The sequence below is a fragment of the Ornithodoros turicata genome, chromosome 8, assembly GCF_037126465.1.
Source record: "Ornithodoros turicata isolate Travis chromosome 8, ASM3712646v1, whole genome shotgun sequence".
Lineage (NCBI taxonomy): Eukaryota > Metazoa > Arthropoda > Arachnida > Ixodida > Argasidae > Ornithodoros > Ornithodoros turicata.
Window position 1 is genome coordinate 11194141 of NC_088208.1, and position 13287 is coordinate 11207427.

At 42.9% G+C, this 13287-nt stretch overlaps 1 long non-coding RNA gene across 1 annotated transcript; it reads left to right on the plus strand.

The window, feature by feature from the left end:
- Positions 1-1725: 1725 nt before the first annotated feature.
- Positions 1726-6448, plus strand: LOC135365938 (uncharacterized). Its single transcript, XR_010414025.1, has 2 exons — positions 1726-2004; positions 6080-6448. It is a non-coding gene; the product is annotated as an uncharacterized LOC135365938 (long non-coding RNA).
- Positions 6449-13287: the final 6839 nt, after the last annotated feature.

Below are 13287 nucleotides of genomic sequence, written 5' to 3' on the forward strand. Positions count from 1 at the left end.
CAGTGCAAGCACGCGTTCAACGTAATACTGCCATCTGAACTGCTACACAACCACTGCTCGCGTCGTCTGCTCCGGTGGCGCCGGGCTGTCTGGAGGGTCACGTGAGCGGTCATGTGGTAGACAGGAGCATCCCAGAATGCAATGCGAAGCCGGCTACGTTCGTCCCGATGGAAAACTGTCGGAGGGGCCGCTCCTTGTGTTTCCTTCCTTCATAGGACTTACGTCCGCGGCTCGAGGAGCGGAAGTGCTGTATTTACGCGCGGAGCGCCCACCAGGGGCTCCACCTGCCGTACCCAGAAGAGAGCCAGTTGTAGCTCAGCTGTCTGCAATAGGAGTAGCCCTTGTGGTTAATTCTTCGTGCGTACATGTTTGTGTACCGTCACAGGTTATCTGTGCACGTAGATCTAAGGGTTACGAAACTAAATACTGGGAAATGGGCTGTGCTGTCAAGCGTAAGGTAGCATGTAAAACCGTGAAACTCGCGCGCAATGTACTGTATATCGTACATATAAATTTGGCAGCAGCACTATTTTGTGATGGGCCGGTTATCATGCGCTTATGACTATCAGACGCAGGCGCGTTCAGGGTGTACGTTTCGCGTGAGAGGCGTTCCGTTTTAACATACAAGGCAGTTACAGAGAATGGGTGAATGCGATCGTAAGACGAAACTGTTCCTGGCAAAGCGATGACTGACACCGGTTACGTCGTCAAAAAGTATTTGTTGTATAAGAAGCACTTCCGCTTTAAATCAGCAGTTGATTGTTTTGTTTTCCTACTTAATGGTCCCTTTTATCTAACTTTTACTCTTTCCTTCCTTTCTTTTCTTTTTTTTTTTTAGGTCTGCCATTACAATGCTCTGCTAACCTTTATTATGCTGTTCGGATAACAGTTCGAGAACTTTTCTTGATGGTGGCTTTTTTGCGACGCTACCTTGTGGTGCCTTTTTTGTGTTCCTTTTTGCACTCGTGGTAGATGCAATGCCGCGTAATCTTCGTGCCCATTAAATGTAGGTACCGTAGCCACGGTGCATTGTTCGAGAATTTTGCGCCTTGTGCCGACGCTAAAGTCTTCGGCCTTGAAATGCCGATGCGCAGCTACCCAGAGCTGACGAGCCGCAAACACAGCGAAACACGTGTCCTCGGGTGCCGTCGCATCGTTCCATGAGTATCTGTTCTCAGCGTGCAGCCATAGAAGCCATCTTAATCTGTAATTTTGAATTTCACACACGTCTAGTGTCGTCTACTTGTTTCTTTAATGGCGGTTTCGTTTCTGGTGATATCATCCGCGATGATGATTGGCATACTGCGTGCTATGCGGTCAAGAGCGCCCCCTGTTAGTGCCTACAAATCCGGGCCCTTAGGCACACAAGCCATGCCCATGTTGAAAAGGTTTCTTATTTACGATCGTAGCTCTACTACCAATAACCAGGATCGCTCGCGCCTCATGCTGGTAGCTCTGCCGATGTGTCTAATTTGGTATATACCCTTGTTTTTGCTACCAGTTTAGGTATACCTTGGAAATCCGCGAAAACCCGTCTAGCCTCCCTCTGCGTCCTGCTGACTAGCAGACGGATATACGCAGCAGGGCTTGGGGTGCGCGAACGCACATGCCGGATAGCAGCGACTTCGCGACGAGGTCACGTGATAGAGCCGAGTCACGTGGGGCTCCGCTCATGGTGGATAAAAGATGTGCCTCGCCGTGCACTTCTCTCTTTCCCGCTGTCATTCGCCTTTGATATCGCACACGGTGATTGCCACGAGCGTTATGGCTCGGCGGAAGCAGTGTAAAGTTTATCTCTTCTGCCGACCCAGCAATGCACCTAATTGGATTCAACGCATCGTACCGTTGCCTTCGAAGCAGCTTCAGCACTGGGTTGTCTACTTTATTTTCACTGACGGGACCGTTCTGGAGTGTGAGGGACAGGAACACACTACCACTCAGAAAATTCTCGGGAATGCAAGGCTGACAAGTTACAACGATGTAGAGCCTCTCCTAAAATACATGGTGAGACATTAGTCGTGCCATATTGAAATGCGAAAGCACTTTAGATGCTCGTTTTTCTTTCTTTTTTTCCCCGCTATATGTAAGCGTCGTCCATTTCGTCCTTTTCCGACTTAACAACCGCTCAAATTGAATAGGATGCTACCGTCGTCGCACTTTTACTATCTGAGGTGTGCATGCTATATCAGGTACTAAGACAAAAACTTATTACGGAAGAAGCTTTCCTATTCGCATATCATTCTCCCACCCCATAATGTTCTCCAGCGATGCCAATACCGCCCGTAGGAACACCTTCTCCCTGGTTCATTCCGAAGAATTCGGGAGAATACGCAAAGCAGTATTCACCTTTTCTCGATCACCTTTGAAGTTATACATTAAGAATCTAAAACCGCGAGCAATATATTACGCTTACAGTACTTTGGGTTCGTACGCTGGTGACACGTTTTCAGTGACAATGCAAAGCTTTTAAGGGGCATCATACCTGTCCCGTTGGCATGCATTTTCTATGGGAGAAACAATCATATTTTTCTCGGCAACTAATGTACCGACTTCAACGGGACCGGTCTTATCTGATAGCTCTTCACAATAGATATCGATATGAGTTACCAAAATATGTGTATAGTGGATTAAAAACAATTAAAAAAACCCGTGTGTATAGTGTGTCTAATGACGTTACGCAAAATCTGAAATGCTAGTCGCCCAACACTTTTCCGACAGTTTTCCGACTTGGGATAACGTCCATTTCAAGTTTTCAACATGAACAGATGTCTTTATCTGCTTCACGCGAGCTTTGCGATGAGCCTTACCAATGCCCAATTCAGTCCGACACTGGCTTAGCTAATCCGAGACGCGGAATGATCGAAGCTTGCGTATACAGTGTTGCTTTTTTTTTTGTATCTTTGTAACACTCGAGCATAATCTATTGCGGAATATCACCTGATGCATCACGTTTACTGAAACGCCAAATCCTCTTCAATGACCAGAGGACAATTTTTCGATGTATTAGCGCTGTTCCACTAGACATACTATTCAGTGCAGTGATGTAGTACATTTGAATTCAAACACGCACACATTGTATTTTTTCTTGTGGTCAGTATATTATCACATGGATTAAGCTGCCTTGCAAGTGTCGCTTAAATTTCTGCGGACACCCGCTTGCACGTGACGCGCACAGCAGCATTTCGGAAACAAAAGAATTGCACCTTTTAACCGTGAGCTCTGCGGAAATAATTGCACTGTTGTTTGCCTCGTTCGTTATAAGTGAAAGTGAATATTGTTATTATGTCTGATAGCACTGCCGCAGCGTGTGCAGTGCGCCCACCGTGTGCTGTCCTATTTCGCCAGGAGGTCATGCAGACGTGCAGAAGTCACGTCGTCCTACAGTTATCAGTCATAAACACTAGAAACGCTCGTCGACGAGGAACTAACCTGCTCTCTTACACAAGACTCCGCACCCTCCTTTTTATCTCCAGTGTTGGTGAAAGACGTTTTAACGCCTTATTTATGGAATATCTTATGCTCCTTGTTCTCGCAGGCACATATCACTACAGGGCATGCCATAAAACATCACTTAAAGTAAAATAGCATAAAGTTGCGATAGTGTGGCCCACTGAAAAGTAATAATCCATAAAATAAGTTCACAATTGGACAACTGTGCGACAGCAGAAGCCAGGCAACCACGGCATGTAGAACCAGCCTTGAAATAACATTGCAAATCTGAAATACCATCATAGAATGTGTGATAGCGTTCAATGTATATTCAACGTAGCAAACATCCGTTCAAAAACAAGTAGAATCAACCATATTTTTATAACGCTATTTCTACGTTGCCTGTTGTTTGTTCTACGTTAACAAAGCGTTCTTCAAATGGCATGAATTACTGTTTATTGTAGGTTGTCTGTTTCTCCCCGTTCCTACTACGCTACTTTAAATCTCCACTTCTGCTGGCGCAAAAGCGCAGGCATCTCCAAACCTGACTGTGCTCAAATACAACAATAAAAATGTGTAATAGTGAATATCCTATAAGATAAGATAATGAGGAGTCATGACCGTTTATGTGCTCGTTAAAACAAAATCTTAAATGAATTAGTGAAACATGTAAAAAAGATAATCACTGATAACGGTCATAATAATACTAATCAAACGAACGAACGATCGCTGCGTCTCTCCAGAACGGGGAGGATATATATTTATTGAATGGAAAGGTGTCCAGAACGGTCATCCCTAAAGGATGACCAACAAACATGGGTCACTTCATCTAGTGGGATAGGAGCCCAAACAGTGTCATAAATTGGCTTAAAAATGATACACTTTACAACCATTGGGAACACACGAATGAAAATGTACTACCGCAGCTTCTTTCGTAGTAAGTGGCGTGACGTGGAAGCAGCCTTGCACTGGCAGGTCCGAGCGTCGATATGGGGTCTCAAAACGCCTCACCGAGTAGAGGGGATATATTTATTAGAACAAATAACAAAAGGAGGAAAGGTTTGCCAAACTCTGTGTTGACTTGGCATAAAAATCTAAAAAAAATAATAGAAATAAAAAGAGAAGAAAAGGAGTAATAGTTCCTCGGAATACATTGCGCGTATGATGATGGTGAACTTCACCCCAACGCTGCAGGCAAGCTGATGAAGGCTTATTTACATTTTAAAAACTGGACACCTAAACTGATTGATTGATTTTAAAAGAAGAAAATGGAGATGGTAGTCTCGAGCCACTCGGGACTGGCTACTCCAGGACGCGTTATTAATAAAAGAAAGGGAAACTACACTAACCTCGACGCTTTGAAACGCACCTAAACTAACTTCCACGATCTAAATACATCTAACTAAAAAACACTATGCTAATAAAACAAATCCAAAACAAAATTCACATCAACGTGACAATGGCAACGTGCAAACCGCTGTAACCGTAATGTTACACGCGCTTTTAAATTCCTAATAAATGGCTGCTGTAGACACTTGAACAGATGAAGCCCGCTTCACGTTTTGTAATGAATTTTGCGTTATTATTGTGTAATGTTAGCAAGTGGCGAGTTTACTTTTCAGGTTTGCTCCTGCCGAACGAGTTAGGTCTGAATTTCTCCATTTCAAGATCATTGGGGTTACGAAATGCATTTCCCTCATGATAAACGACCGCGCCATCGACAAGTATAAGCTCTTGCCATACGTGGTATACGTGATATGTTTCGTGCTATCTGTGCCTCACTCACTGCACCTCGAGTGTTTTCAGACAGGTCCTTCTATTGTTGCCTTTACTTCAGTCTTTCTAGTGTGGCGCCAACGGAGAAATATGTCTGGAAATCGTCAGCCATGCTGTAGCGCGCTACTTCCTTCCCGTATGATGATGATATGTGATGACTGTCTTACCCAATAATATGCATAACACGTCAGAGACGAATAGGACAAACAAACGTTTTATGAAGCTCACGAGCGCCTTCCTGCTCGCCATTTTCTTTTGATGCAGTAAATTTTCACTTCCATTGCTTGGATTGGCTTATATATTTAAAAAAAAGAAAGAAAAATACCTCTATTCACGTTTTCCATGTAGGTAATACATAATTCGATTTCAATATTGTAAGAAACGAACTGTGTGCATCAACACTCAGCGGAGAACCTGCGTACTTTTTCGTATTTTCGTCCTCCAAATAGCTGGTAGGGGTGCACGTAACATGCTTCCTCCGTCCTCCGTCCCCAAAACGTTAAGTGACGTGCTATTGCATTTGAGTCGTTCTGCGTTGCACGTAGCGAGTGTCGTTTGTGTTTTTGTCGTGTTGTAGCGAGTGTCGTTTCAGCATCCTCGTTCTAAATTTTTGTACACCGAATGTTTTTTTTGCACTAGCTCATCAAAGATGTCTCCGTAGCTTGGAATAGAGGTTCACATCAATGCAAATTATTAGCTTTAGGCATTACTTTTGGCGAAGTTTCAAACCCCCTTCATGTCAGATTTCCATTACTTATAAAACACCAGTAAATATAGATAGCAGCACTCGTCGGCGTGTAAGTTCTGCTCATGCGGCGCTTTTTGTGTCTTTTTCTGAGAACCCTAGTAATGAACTGTCTCACTTTACACGCAGAAACTATTGAAGGATGGTGCTTGTACCTCGAAAGAAGAAATCAGAGAAGTGGTGGACGACATGAACAAGAATAGCGAGAAGTATGACACTCTCCACAACAACTGCCAGCAGTGGGTCAAAATGCTGCTCAGAAGGCTGGAAATACATGTGTCTGCCATCGATGCAAAACAAGCCGCTGTCATTGCAGGTGCTACAGGTTTAGGAGCCTCCGGTGCAATTCTAGCCGTACTTGGAACTGGAGCTGTGGGTGCAGGTGCAGCTCCTGCTGTGGGTGTTGCAGCTGTTGCTACAGGCGCAGTTGCATCTGTAGGTCTAGCAGCAACCCTTTTCAGAAGTCGATAATAATAAGAATAAAGACCTTCAGGGTGGCTTGCCTCGAAATGTCCCCGGAAGAAACCTCTCCGACAGAAATGCCCGCGGAAAAAATGTTCCCTGGTTAAATTCCCCCTGAGGAACATTCACGTTTGGTACTCGTGTACTGGTTAATTGGCTTCCGACATTGACTATTTACTAGAACAATGTGAATATTCGAACATCTTGAATACCGAAGCGAGCAATCGTGTATCCTATTCCACTTCTGAATCAAATAGAAAGTCCACGTTCGAGTTCCGAATCGAACTGATGTTTCTTTTAAACCGAATATAATTGAATAGTCCCGAAGCTGCACACGTGCCGAAGCCAAAAGCATGAAAAATCCAAACGCCTAACTGTCACTAAGCCGAAAGCCAAAAGGCCGAAAAATCACAAGGCAGAGCCGTCAGAAGACCAAAGAATAAGAAGTGTCAAAATATAATGGCCAAAGAGGCAGAAGACCGAGGGTGAGCACTCCATCACTGAAGGGGATTGCTCTTTTCGTCAGCTGAGGATAAAGTTTTCGGGCTCTTATATTACAAATCAAATCGTTGGAATACATAGCATGTGGAGAGAGACAGAGATAAATGCCATATTCAATAATATGTTTATACAAAAGAAAGTACCTGGTGGGTGAATGCCAGTGAATGACTTATGTCACCCACTGAATGAATTGGGGAGGATATGGTGTCGCTCTGCATTTGGTAACACGAACATGATTGCATTTGTGTACAGCAAACACCTTCAATAACACAGTGTTTCATCTGTCTTTCCCTTTATACTTGAAAGAAAATTACCTAACGGGAAGCCGGGTGTTATGGTTTATTCGTTGTATTAATTCCAAGCAAGCCTGTCTTACTTAATTTGTAGAGCTAATTTTTTAGCGCAGTTGGAATGACAGTTTTCATATCTTGGGTTTCATTTGTTACCTTTCTATAATACAGGTTTCTGGCTTTTCGACCTTCTGACGATTCGGTGTTTTGATTTTTCAGCCTTCGTTTCGGCCTCCTGATAATTCGGCCGACTGAGTTTCGGACTTATGACTGAACTTGCCCATTGTGAACATGGCCATGACACAGTGCTTGCAGCTTCGCATATCTCACTTGTTTCTTTCATCACTTTGTTATGAGATGACTAATGCTTTGCCAATTCAACACGAACATACTTTGTAACAAGTACTTGGAACTTTGGAATAACATTGCAAATCATATATACTCGTATGCACTTTCTTTAATCGCTTCAGGAGTATTTCCCCCGTAACACATCTCAGCAGATGCAGCATGTCATGTAGGTAACACAATTTTGGCACAGTATTTGCTTGGTATGTCCAACAAGCAGAGATATCAAATCTTTGTGCCAAAATGGTGTGCCACATGTCCGTATAAAGACGAGTCGCTTAGATAGGATAGGTATACCAGCTTGATGTTGAATGCAAGAAGTTAATGTTTGACAACATATGTATATGTCATGGGTTAAATAGAGCAGTATATCATACACATCAGAAGAATGCCAACACTTCAGTGCTTTACCTTTACGTGTTATTCCAGTGCTTACTCTCCCTTCTATTGGAATTATGTATTTCAGAATCATTTTTGTATTATTGAATTTTAATTTGGCAATCCTTTCACATGTCTTGTGACAGACAGGTTAGCAATGTAAGCAGTGTTTATGTGCCTCTCACAACCTGCATCTTTATGCAAAGATACTCCAAAAAACCGGGAGGCGACATAACTAGACAAAAAAGTAGAGGACTCAGAGTTAACGTAACAAAATAACAAGCTTTACTCAGACGTTTCATCCGTCATGCGACGTACATCATCAGTGTCAAACTGAATGAGAGATTGCACAACCGGTTGCTATTTAAGGAGATGGGAGTATTGTTCAGGGAGGGGCCACGGTTTTCATTGCAAACCGAGGGGTCACCGCGTATGTGCCAAGACTCTAGAAGCTTCCTGTGCCCCCATTTTTGTTCTCTCTTGTTATGTTAAGTTGGAGTTCTCTACTTTTTTTGTCTGCATTTTTATGTCTGAGGCTCTTTTTGTGGCAAGGGTGCCGGCAACATGGCACATGTTCACAAAAAATACAGAACCAGATACACACACACACACACACACAAAGTATAGCATAACACAGTCCCAATCATTTTGTTGTGTCCTTCTTGCTGTGCCGTCTGTTCTACATTTGACTTTTTTTTTCGTGTGTTGTTTCCGCATTTTAAGCCCAAGAGCAGTTGCTGTAGAGGATGCTGAGAACATGTGAAACATACATTTTCTCATTCTCACATTATGCTGTAAGCAGTGTGAAATACAACTCAAAAGTAATTTAATGAGAGACAACTTGTAACCAAGATTAGTGTGGGAACATTGCAAAGCAAAAATAACTCTAAACCATAATGGATTCCTATCCTATTTAATGGTACAGTATCAGATGAAAGTTATTCAAATAATATTACCCCGACAACACGTATCGTTTTGGGGACGTCCCAAACAGATCCCAACGTCGCTGGCTCGATTGAGGGATCCGTGGGGATGCCTTCAGAACTTATACTTGCTACGTCGACCAACGAGGTCCGAAAAACGTCCCCATGGGAGCATGTCAGAGACCTCTGTACGAGTGGAGGGGGAACTGATTCACGGCAATGAGAGGAGGAGGGCGAGACTGCTGACTGCGCGGTTCAATTTTCAACGGTCTTCTTGCGATCGCATGTGCTCCAGCGAGGCCTTGTCAATGTTGCTGCCAACGGCGTTATGTCAATGAATTGTAAGTATACTTTTGATGTGTTATTCGGAATCGAGAGTGAAGCTTGCTGTTAGTTTGAAAACATGCAAAGCGTTGTAATGCTCCGCGTTTTTCTTCGTTTAACTTCGGTTTAGGAACATCGTGAGCTACTCCTCGATCAAAGTGTGTTCATCATGAGACGCAGCAAACGAACATCAAGGTGAACACTTCATCGTCATGTGAGACAAGCTGTAGCGGGAAGCTTTTGCGTGATAAACTGAAGGAGCATCATATGGCTGTCGCAACGATGGTGACGCCACGATGGTGACGCCGGCAGTGAAACGCGTTCGATGTTTGTGGACTAGTCAAGCGAACCGCTTTCGATGTTGGTGAACACTCCTAGTGATCATGAGCCACGTCCCGTGTTGGTAGATCAAAGTCTTGGCGACCACGGGAGCAGTGATGTGGATGAGGTTCGTGACATTGACGGTGCGAACTTGACTGAATCGCGGCCTTCCCACCCGGAGGAAGCACTTCCAAAACTGACTGCAATTTTCGTACCTGAAGCATCATGTGTGCTTCAATATGTGGCTACCTACACTTTTTACGTTTTACAAGTCAGTATTTTTTCACCTTTCACCTTTTTTTTTCACCTTTCATGTGTTGTACATGCAGATAAGTGCACAGTGCTTGGAACTTTGATACATCTGAGATTATCTCATTGTCTTATTGGAACCTGCCATCGCCTAAGTACCATCATTTATTCACACTCACACACTGTTGCGAGAAGAACGATACCTGGTCGTCGCATCTCATCAACATGCTCAGGCGAAGTCAGTCTTTTTCATTGGAGTTTGTCTTAGTGTTTGAATGCCAGGGTATTATGAAAGGTCGTATTTTCTGTTTGTTTTTACAGATTGTTTTGTGGGTACCTTGTAGTGTGTTGCAGTCTTTGGTGCCATGATATTTTTATGGTCATTTTTCATTTTTATTCAACACGGATATCACAAAGTTCATGTGACATAGAGAAAGGAACACTCTCTAGCCAGTTCTTTCATAAGGTGATATGCCCAGTGATTAATTTTTAGGTAATTAGGTTATGTTTTAAGCTTTCTCTTTTTACTGTGATGCAAACATTTTGGAGCATCTCCCTTCCAGCAGTGCAATCTGTTATTGTAAGGCTGAGTTGAGTAAGGTAAGTTGAGACCTGACTGAGAAAGTACTTGTACAACAAGACAAGACAAAAGTACAACAACAGGAAGGCCACAACAAAGCTGATCTGTGATATACAGTTTATTACTGTGGATTGCTCTTGATGCTGTGCTATTGTGATTTACTGTTATGCCAAGTGCTTCAATTCCGCATGCAAATGATGGATGTAGAATTACACTTGCGAGTCTCAATAGTAAGAATAAACTAGTTCTTTTCTGAACTCCCTGCTTGAAATTTTCAATCGTCGTTGTGCAAGCGCATTTAGTATTGAGTGCGCATTTCTTTGTAACGGGGCCAAGCAACGCAGAAAAATGGAGAGGGTAGGAGAGGAGGAGCGCCCTTCGGGCACATCCCATTTGTGTACCATGCTAATCCCAAAGAAAGCCCCATGGGACCTGCCAGATACATCCCAGAGGCATATCCGGGTGTGCCATTGTTACGTGACAGGGATCATTTGGGGCTGTATTTCGGATGTTATAGGGATATCGTCGTCTTCCCCAAGTGACGTTGCAAACCGAGGGGTCACCGCGTATGTGCCAAGACTCTAGAAGCTTCCTGTGCCCCCATTTTTGTTCTCTCTTGTTATGTTAAGTTGGAGTTCTCTACTTTTTTTGTCTGCATTTTTATGTCTGAGGCTCTTTTTGTGGCAAGGGTGCCGGCAACATGGCACATGTTCACAAAAAATACAGAACCAGATACACACACACACACACACAAAGTATAGCATAACACAGTCCCAATCATTTTGTTGTGTCCTTCTTGCTGTGCCGTCTGTTCTACATTTGACTTTTTTTTTCGTGTGTTGTTTCCGCATTTTAAGCCCAAGAGCAGTTGCTGTAGAGGATGCTGAGAACATGTGAACCATACATTTTCTCATTCTCACATTATGCTGTAAGCAGTGTGAAATACAACTCAAAAGGAATTTAATGAGAGACAACTTGTAACCAAGATTAGTGTGGGAACATTGCAAAGCAAAAATAACTCTAAACCATAATGGATTCCTATCCTATTTAATGGTACAGTATCAGATGAAAGTTATTCAAATAATATTAAAGAAGTAACCGTGCAAATTATCAGTCAAACAGTGAAGCTGGCTGCAGTACACTACAATGTGTCACATGTAACAATATCAGTGTTTCCAAAACTGACACGTAAACCTTGGGAGGCCGAAATAGTCAAAGCGGGGGTTACACCGAAAGAAAAAGCAGATGAAGTGAACGCAATATGCGACAAAACCAAGGAAACTACCTCGCTACAACTGCAATATATTGTTTTTTTTAATAGTTGTTTTTTAATAGTTGTTTTTTAAAACAATAGAAGTTCAGTTCAGCGCACAAACACTCGGGAACCGAGCTAACGTGCTTTCCGTCAGGTCCGTCGCATTATTTCTCACTGCATCATGACGAGGCCCTCGAACCTGCAGCATACTTCACTTGCGCAGTGTAGTATAACATTTATATTATTGTATATGTGTCAGGAAACACACACGCACACATGAATAGACGAGGAAAGATACCTGTCGCACACACAGCCATCCCGAAAACCAGGGTGTTGGAGCGAACCGAAAACCGGAACCGAAAAAAAACGCTATTTTGGTGCGAACCAGAACGGAATCGAAACCGTATACGCTTTTTTGCTCAGGTGGGAAACCGAAAAATATATTTAACGGTTTTCGGTCCAAGAAAAAACTTCGCCGGTTTGGACTACGGATAGGCGAACGAAACAGACGTCGTGTGCTCTGAGGTCATACTATAGTCTGAACTATACGAGGGTTACGGTTACGGTGGAATGGATTAGGATTAGGACAATTAAAGGTCGCCTATTCCGATATTTTCGTACTAAAGGACATCACAAGTACATTAAAATTCTTTCAAAGATTATACGTAGAAGATTATAACAATTCTTACCATAGAACTATTAAAATGGCACCGAATGAAGTGAATGAAAGTAACGAGGTTGAACTCTTCAATAGACTCAATAGTAAAAAAGATGATGACATCGCAATACCATTCGAAATTGGCCAGAAAGTTCGTGTTCTATTGAATCGATCAATCTTTGACAAGGGGTAAACAGGACACTGGTCTCATGTTATCTATAAAATTTCGAGGTATAAGAAAACAGATCACCCTGTCTTTTACATTGCAGGCCCAGATGGCGTAGAAGAAGAGGGCACATATTATGCAAACGAATTGCAACCCGTTATCAAAGAGGCTGATGACCCATATCCAATTGAAAAAATTATATCCAGTAAGAAAATTGATGGAGTCACTCATTATAAAGTGAAGTGGGCTGGTTATGACGATTCATTTAATTCGTGGGTTCCAGTGCAAGATGTTGCCAGGCTCTGAGTTTTATATGTACCTCCTATCCAATGATTGTACCGAATTATATGCAACAAATACACTGGACAACTTTACAATTGCTTTGAATGCACCCCTACAACTGAGTGGAAAGTATGAAGTTGGATTATCCATCTGTAATCTAGATGGGTAGAAATCCAGCGAACCAGTAGAGATGTAGGAAGGGAGTTGCCTCAGGACAGAAGCCGCGGACGAAGAAGCGGCGGCTTCGTTCCTGAGGCAACTCCTTTCCTCCATCTGTAATCTATTCTACAATATACCGTGCACTGATGACAGTGTCATGCAGGTTGATTACAAAGACTTTGCTGAGGTTCGCAAGACTATCGTCGTTAAAAAACCATAGAAACGGCCCTTCTAGAGCTTTTTGAAGACTTGAACAGTTATTTCAATTATATCGACGAGAGATATGTATTCAGTTTGCCACATTCTATTCGGTCAATTAAATTTATAGATGAAAACCTGCAAGGGGCTATTGGAGTGTCATCAATTCAAGGCAATACTATAAGAGGTTCTAAGGTGCCTCGTCAGGACACATTCCTTAGAGAGGAAATCGCTTCGCAGCTATGC